The following is an 8,960-nucleotide window of genomic DNA, read 5'->3' on the forward strand; positions in this document are numbered from 1 at the left end:
TGGTCTTCTATATCACTAATTCGCTCTTCTGCCTCATTTATCCTAGCAGTTAGAGCCTCCATTTTTGATTGCACCTCATTAATAGCCTTTTTGATTTCGACTTGGTTAGATTTTAGTTTTATTTCTCCAGAAAGGGATTCTCTATTATCTTCTATGCTTTTTTCAAGCCCAGCTAGTATCTTTTTTTTTTTTTTAAAGATTTTATTTATTTATTTGACAGAGAGAGTGATAGCGAGAGCAGGAACAGAAGCATGGAGAGTGGGAGAGGGAGAAGCAGGCTTCCCACCGAGCAGGGAGCCTGATGTGGGACTCGATCCCAGGACCCTGGGACTATGACCTGAGCCAAAGGCAGACACTTAACGACTGAGCCACCCAGGCGCCCATCCCAGCTAGTATGTTTATAATTGTCATTCTGAACTCTATTTCCTACATCTTACCCGTGTCTATATTGATTAGGTCCCTGGCAGTCAGTACTGCCTCTTGTTCTTTTTTTTTTTGAGGTGGGTTTTCCCATCTTGTCATTTTGGAGACGAGAATAGATGAATGAGAGAACAAAATGCTAAAAGGGTAACAACGACCCCAGAAAAATATACAATAAATAAAACAGAAGAGACCTGAATCTGGGGGAAAAGAAACAGAAAGAAAGAAAAAAGAAAAATAAAGAAAAAGATAAAAAAAAGAATATGATCAAATATGATCAGGCTGGTGCATAAATCAGTGCCACACACTAGATTTTTGACATATTTTGGTCTGTTAGAAGAAACTGCCTCCCAAAATTTTAAAGAAAAACATATCTGTACAAAAATAAGGGTAAATATGATGAAGGGATGGAATATGACTATAAAGATGAAAATTATAAAAGATTTTATAAAAGGAATTGAGAAGTTGGTTGAAAAAAGAAAGAAGAGGAATTAAAAAAAAAAAAGGGAGAGAATGTGATCGGGCGGGAGACTAGAACAAATCCATACACTAGAGATTTAGGGTATATTTTGGACTGTTAGAAGAAACTGTATCCCAAAATTTTAAAGAGAGAACAACTTATATATATATACCAAAAATAAGTTTAACTACTATGAAGGGATAGAATATGACTCTAAAAATGAAAAATAAAAAAGATTTTTAAAAAAGGGATTGATGTTTGTTGAAAAAAGGAAAAAGAAAAATTAAAAAATAGAAAATAAAAGAAAAAATTTAACTTCAAAAGGCTAAAGAATTAAGGGGGAAAAAAGCCACAAATCCTATGTGCAGTATTCCCCTAGCTCTGGAGTTCTGCCGTTCCCATTGATCGGTAAACTTGGTTTTGGCTGGCTGTTCTTGCTGATGTTCTGGGGGAGGGGCCTGTTGCCACAGTTCCCAAATGTCTTTGCCAGAGGTGGAATTGCCCCACCCTTGCAGGTCCGGGCTAAGTAATCTGCTTGGGTTTGCTCTTGGGAGCTTTTGTTCCCTGCAAGCTTTCCTCACAGCTTTGGAGGACGAGAGTGAAAATGGCGGCCTCCCAATCTCTGCCCCAGAGGAGCAGAGAATTCGGGGCTCCACTCCTCAGTGAGCCCCCAGAGAAAAGCGTCAATCACTCTCATCTCCCCGGTCTCCGGCGCACTCCATGCTCACCCGGCCTGTGACCGAGCGTTTCTATCTCTGGCACCCAACGTCGTGTGGAGTCTCCAAACCCAGCAGATCCCTGAGGTGCGCTCCCGCACCACTCCTCCCGGGGGAGGAAGGGGAGTCTCCCCGGATCTGCCGCTTGTTGGGGCCCTGCTGGAGAGCAGTGGCCCGACTGTGCTGCAGATCATGGTTTATGGCAACCCTGAGGTGAGAGCCCACTCCTCGGCTCCGTCTCTGTAGCTGACTTCCCTGCTCCAATACCTGGGAGCTCTGCCGCACTCAGGCACCCCCAGTCTTTCTGTGACCCTCAGGGTCCTGAGACCACACTGTCCCAGCAAGGGTTCCACCCCCGCCCCGCTTAGCCACTGGAGCAACGTCCCTCAGTGGAGCCGACTTCTAAAAGTTCTGATTTTGTGCTCCGCTGCTCTCTCACTTGCCAATAGCCAGATGACAGAGGTTCCCTCTCCCCGTGGTCTATCTTCCTGAATATCGCCTCGGATTCACTTCTCTGCACGTCCTACCTTCCAGAAAGTGGTCGCTTTTCTGTCCATAGAATTGCTGCTATTCTTTTCCTTGATCTCCTGTTGAGTTTGTAGGTGTTCAGAATGGTTTGATACCTATCTAGCTGAATTCTTGGGACCAGATGAAATTTAGGTCTCCTACTCCTCCACCATCTTGCTTCTCCCACCTAGTTTCATCATTTCTATTATGTTTTTAAATCTCTATTTCAATTATTTCCACTCTGATATTTGATATGTCCTTCCTCCTATTAACTTTGGGCTTCATTTTTTTTTTTTTTAATCTCCTTGTGGGATAAAGTTAGATTGTTCATTTGAGTTTCTTTTTTTCTTAATGTAGGTGTTTTATTACTATAAACTTTACTCTTAGAACCACCTTTGTTGAATCTCATAAATTTTGGTATGTTTTATTTCCATTTTCAAGTATCTCAAGATATTTTTCGATTTCTCTTTTGGTTTCTTCAACCCATTAGTTGTTCAGGAGCAGACTTTGTATTGTCTATATAATTTGTGAATTTTCCATTTTTTTCTTATAATTGATTTCTAGTTTCATACTATCTTATGGTTATAAAAGATAGTATGGTTTCAGTCTTCTTTTTTATTGAGACTTGTTTTGAGCCCAAGATATGATTTATCTTAGAGAATGTTCCATATGCATTTGAAAATAATGTGTATTCTGCTTTTGGGTAGAATGTTCTAGAAATGTCTGTTAAGTCCATCTGGTCTAATGTGGCATTTAAGTCCAGTGTTTCCATTGATTTTTTTCAGTCTGGATGACCTATCCATTGATAAAAGTGGTGTGTTGAAGTCCCCTATATTATTGTATTGCTATTTCTTCCTTTAGGTCTGTTAATATTTGATATGTGTGTGTATATATATATATACACACTCCTATGATGGGTGAATACGTATTAACAATTGTCGTATCCTCTCCTGGGATTGATTCTCTTGTGGGATTTACCCCTTTGTCATTTCATCAGGACTTTCTTTGTCTCTTATTACAGTGTTTAACGTCTATTTTGTCTGATATAAGAGTAACTACCCCTGCCTGCTTTCTTTTGGCTTCCATTTGCATGGAATATATTTTTCATCCTTTTCCTTACAACTAAAGTGTCTCTTGTAGACAGCATATAGTTGGGTCTTGCTTCTTAATCCATTCATCCACTCTGCTTTGATTGGAGAATTTAGTGTATTTACATTTAATGTAATTATTAATAGTATGTAAGTATTGGCAGTTTGTTAATTGTTTTCTAGTTGTCTTGTACCTTTTTTCTCTCTTGCTCTCTTCCTTTGTAATTTGAGATTTTTCTCTAGTATGCTTAGATTCCTTACTCATTATCTTTTGTGTATATACCATAAATTTTTGCTTTGCGGTTACCATGAAGCTTACATAAAACATATTTATATGTCTATTTTAAGTTAATAACAGGTTAAGTTTGAACATAGTCTAAACTCCTACATTTTTACTGTCCTTTCCCACCTTTTATGTTTTTGATGTTACCATTACCTCTCTTTATCTTGTATATCCATTAAAAATTATTGTTATTCTTACTACTTTTGTCTTTTAGCCTTCATATTAAATTTATAAGCAATTGACTCACCACCATTACATTATTCTAAATTTATATATTTACCTTTATTGTTAAGATTTATATTTTCATATATTTTTCCTGTTACTAATTGGCATTCTGTTGTTTCAGCTTGTGGAAGTCCCTTTAATAATTCTTATAAGACTGGTCTAATGATGATGAATTCCCTCAGCTTTTGTTTGTCTGGAAAACTCTTTATCCAATTTTAAAGAACAATTTTCCAGATGGAGTATTCTTGGTTGGCAGTGGTTTTCTCTCAGTATGTTTCTGCTGAAACAATTTTTTCTGCTGAAAAAAATCTGATAGTCTTATGAGGGTTTCCTTGTACATTAGAAGTTGTTTTTTTCTTGCTACTTTTAAGATTGTCTTGTTGCCTTTAACTTTTGACAATTTAATTATGTGTCTTGGTGTGGGTCTCTTTAGGTTTGCCTTATTTGGAACTCTGGGCTTTCTGGATCTGATGTCTCTGCCTTCTACAGGTTAGGGAAGTTTTCTTCTGTTTTTCCTTCAAATGAGTTTTCTACCTCTTTCTTCTTTTTCTAGGGCCTCCATAAAGTGAATATTGATTGGTTTGATGGTATCCCATGAGTCCCTTACACTATCTTCATTGTTTTTCATTATTTTTTCCTTTTTGCTCCTCTGATTGGATAAATTCCACTGCCCGGTCTTTTTTTCACCCATCTTTTCTTCTTCATCTAGTCTGTTATAGAACTCCTCTAATAAATTTTTCAGTTCAGTTTTTGTATTCTTAGATCTGTATTTTTGTTTGGCACTTTATTATGTTTTCTCTTTGTTGAAATTCTCACTTTGTTCACACACTGTTCTCCTGACTTCTGTGAACATCATTATGAACATTATTTTCAACTCTTTTTTAGATAAATCACTCATCCCCATTTTATTAAGGTCTTTTTCTGTGGTTTTATCTTGTTCTTTTATTTGGAACATATTCCTCTGTTTCTTCATTTTCCTCGACTCTGTTTTGGTTTCTGTGCATTTCATAAAACAACTGCCTCTCCTATTCTTGAAGAAATTGTTGTGTAGATGAACCTTACTGTTCAACCATGCCCTAGCTTTTAGTTGTCTTAAATCTCTTGACTGTCCAAGCAGGCCTCTGTATTTTTAGTGGCTCCCAGTAGTTGAGGGTGTGCCAAGACCCGCCAATGTCCCAAGGTGGAGGATCTCAGTCAGTGCCTAGATTCATGCTGATTGGAAGTCAGATTCCTAGGCAGCACTTTTAAAATATGCAAATATGCCTCTTTCAGAGGAGACTGGGAGATGAGCGTTTCTGTCTGTTCCTTCTGCACTGAGCCCTGGGGGGGAATAGTTCAAAACTGTTGTTTGTTTGCTACTTTCCTGTTGAAACTTTGAACTTAAGCCCCACTGGCCATCAGATCCAGGTAATCAAGGGATGCATCCCCTTGATGGCAGCCACAAAAGTCAGGGTGCCAGTCATGTGCTTAATTTCATTCCCAGGAGATACTGGCACATGGAATAAGGCAGAGCGAGAACATGAAAATGACAACTGCCAGTCTCTGTGGTCTCTGGAGATTATTAAAGTTGTCCCTAGGTGTGTGTTAAATTAGAAACCTGCCCCTCAGACCAAAGTTTATGAGATAAGCAAATAGGCCTCTTTCACAGGATGGCTGAGCCCATTTTATTCTGCTGCCTCTGCACTGTGCCCTGGGGAGATAGCCTCAGTGAGTCCATGGGAGCCTGTTAAGGACTGTTTCATGTCCACTATAGCCTTGTGGACCTCACGGATTCAAGCCCCACTGACTTTCAAAACTAGATATTTTTGGGCTCCTTCTCTCAATGTGAAGTCTGAAATGTTGGGGGTACCAGATGTAAGGTCCAAACCCTTCACCCCTCAGGGAGCATCTGGGAGTTGTGAGTTTCTTCCTGGCCGTGTGTTACTGCATTAGAGATGACGTTTATGGAGAGATTGTGTCTCATCCTCTCCTAACTGTTTTGATGTAGGTGTTTGCTTGTCTAACCAATGTGTCAGAGTCTTTCATTTAGTTTCTGGTTTTCTTTCAGAGGGATTTGTTCTATATGTAGCTGTAGATTTGGTATGTTCATGGGAGGATATAAGTTCAGGAGCCTCCTATGTCACCATCTTGATCCAGAGATACTTAAATTAGCAGTCAACAATAAAAGAATAAAGATCAAAGTTATCAAGACATGTATAGGATAATATGGAGAAAATTGTAAAATGTAAGGGGCATGAAAGATTCTTGAAAAAAAAATGTATAGCCAGATACAATATGTTCAGAAGTCATTTTTTCTTAAAATAGTATATTTAATGTAATAATAATTAAAATCTTAGTGTTAGCGGTGGGGAGTGAAATGGAGAAGTTTGAAAAATGAATCTAAAATTTTCTGGACAAATAAAAGTATGTTATTGGTATGATAAAAATTCTACAAGCCAGAATTGCTTAATTCTCTGAAAGGGGATTAAAAGGGGTAAAGATGTGGCTAAACTGAATTTTGGTGCAAGAGATCTGGGTTGGTAAGTGTAATTAAGTTCAGGAATTGTTTGTGTAAGTCTTCCTGAATAGGGATGTAACTTCTAAGTATAAGAGAATCGTGGCTTAGTGTGATAGCCCCAGCATAGACAGAATAGTGTCACTGGGCTCCCTGTAATTAGCATATTGGGGTGTGGGCCAAGATAAGCTATAATGAGATATGAAGCATTTGCTTCTGCTTTGTGCAGTCACTTCACTTTCACCAAATTGGATGAATAAATCAGGAAGTGTATATGTGTGTGTCTGTGTGTGTCTGTTTGTGTTGTGCACTCTTCCTGCTAATCCGTGGCCCATCTGAATTTCTAGAGAGGCATAAATCAATGTGCATGTATTTTATAAAGGAGAAAACATGACACAAAGATGAAACCCATAAGACAAAAGATGTTTAGATTTGATTGAAAAATAAAACACACATTTAAATACTTACAAACTAGTTTCTTTCAACCTATCAGACAAAAAGGCCAATATTCCTCATGTACAAAGAACTCTTCCAATTTTATACAAAAAACATGACACATAATAGAAAAATCAATACTTACCAAATACGTGATAGAAATGCCCAATAAACCTATAAAAATTACAAAAAGATTCTACTGTTTTAAAACTATTATTAGCCATATGAGGTTTGAGGCAGAGAATGCCCTACATTAGCAAGGATAATGGATACTATCATAAATTGTGGTAAAAATGTGTCAAGAGTAGGGAAGCGTCTGAGATTCTACATTACTGGCAAAACCAACGAGTTACGCTGTCACAGTTCATGAGTGCCTGGGTCAGAAACAGAAGACTGTATTACTCACATCAATGACGATAGCCAGAACAGCAGCATCTTTGGTACCCATTTCCCAAGCCTCATTTCCCATAAGGACACTTTTACCTGGAACTTATCATAGGAAAATTGTTGGAAAGAGTGTAAACATACATATACATACAATACATGTGTTTTCATTGCAGCATTTTTTTACAGTATCAAGATAAAAAGAAACAACACAAATGTGTAATTGTTTAAACGATAGTGCATCCATACAAAGGAATATTAGGAAATCCTTAAAATGATCATATAGATCTATATTTATTTATGTGAATTTAAATATCTTTAAAATTTTTATGGGGGATAGTATGGACTGAATTGTGTCTTCCCCAAATTCATATTTTGAAGCCTTAACCCCCACTGTGACTATATTTGGAGATAGGGCCTTTATGGGGTAATTAAAATTAAATGAGGTAACTAGGGTTGGTCCCTAATCTGATAGGACTAGTATCCTTACAGGAAGAGGAAGAGATGCTAGAGCTCTCTCTTGGCATGCATAGAGGAAAAGCCATGTGAGGGCACAGTGAGAAGTTAGTAGTCTACAGCCAGAAAGAAGGATCTCACTAGAAGCTGGCCTTGTTCTCCCCTTGGATCTTAGACTTCTACTAGCCTCCATACCTGTGAGAAAATAAATTTCTGTTGTTTAAGTCACCTAGTCTGTGATATTTTGTTGTAACAGCCTAAGCAGACAAATAAAGGGATAAAGTAGCTCACATGAATTGTGAACTTATTTATATATAATTTTATAATGATGTCTTTGCATGAAGAGAGGTTTAAAACGATGTTCACCAGTGACACAGTGGTCATCTCTGTCTGGTAGATTTGGGTTGACATTTAACCTTTTTACTGATTCTCTTCTATATTGCTTAACTTTCTACAGTAAACATGTCATCTTTTATGTTCCAGGGGAAAAAAGTTATAAAGCTAACCTCAGCATAACTACATGAAAAAAAAAATTCTGGCTGGTCATCTCCCAGCCACTTATGATTTTACCCTTTCAAGTTAATGATTTCACTGATATCAAGTGCATCCTGAGATGGACAATCTTAGATGTTATGATAAGTGGTCCTGATAAAAGAGTGGTTAGAAGTGTGAGACAGGGCTAATACCACATGGAATTATGTTAGATCTCCTCCTTCTTCTTTTTTTTAACAACTGATAATCAATTTATTAAAAAGGTTGATTTAAGCATCTGCTATGGTGACTTCAACCTCAACTCCTGGCTCTATACTGATGGAAGTAATCTGCTTAACAATTTCAGAAGGACTGTGCAAATCAATGAGTCACTTGTGGATCCTCATCTGAAAACGATCCCGTCTTTGAACCTTCACCACAAGGAGTTTTTCTTGTAGTGATTCTCAGAGTCTTGGTAGGCATCCGAACTGGTCCTTTCACTTTGAGATTCTTTTCCTTTGCGCCTCTGATCAAGTCAGCACATACCTTTTCCAAAGATTTTACGTTGCGGCTGGTGAGAGTAATTCTAATTCGGTGAATCACCACCTCCGGTTCCACGGGGGTCTTCCCGGGCTCTTTGAGGAAGACGCGGTTGCAGCTGCAGCGGAGGTTTGGACACCCAGCTCCTGCTCCCGACTCACCGCTGTTCGCTCTCACCGAGGAACAAGTCGGTCAGGAAGCCTCGCCGCAGCCATGGCTTTTAAAGATCTCCTTTTGAATGTGAACTTGAGCAGGTTGAAAACTGCCCAGTAATTAGATGGGTGAACATCTTTTGCTTCAATCTCTCTGCTTCTCAAAATAATGCTGACCTATTTAAGTGGTTCCTTTATGGGTTCCTCGTATTGATAGCTTTGGTTCAGATGTTATTGGTATGATAAAAATTTGAAAGGCTGATATCTAGAGTTAATTTTTAAAAATTTTATTATTTTTGGGTGGGCATAAAAGCAAATACAGTTTTGGG

General features: G+C 38.2%; 1 pseudogene; it reads right to left on the reverse strand.

Annotated features, from left to right (window-relative positions):
• Positions 1 to 8,193: 8,193 nt before the first annotated feature.
• LOC102745193 (small ribosomal subunit protein uS10 pseudogene) lies at positions 8,194 to 8,668 on the reverse strand (annotated as a pseudogene).
• Between the last annotated feature and the right edge of the window lie 292 nt (positions 8,669 to 8,960).

The sequence above is a fragment of the Leptonychotes weddellii genome, chromosome 2 (assembly GCF_054177405.1).
Source record: "Leptonychotes weddellii isolate Sample4059 chromosome 2, ASM5417740v2, whole genome shotgun sequence".
In the NCBI taxonomy this organism is placed as follows: domain Eukaryota; kingdom Metazoa; phylum Chordata; class Mammalia; order Carnivora; family Phocidae; genus Leptonychotes; species Leptonychotes weddellii.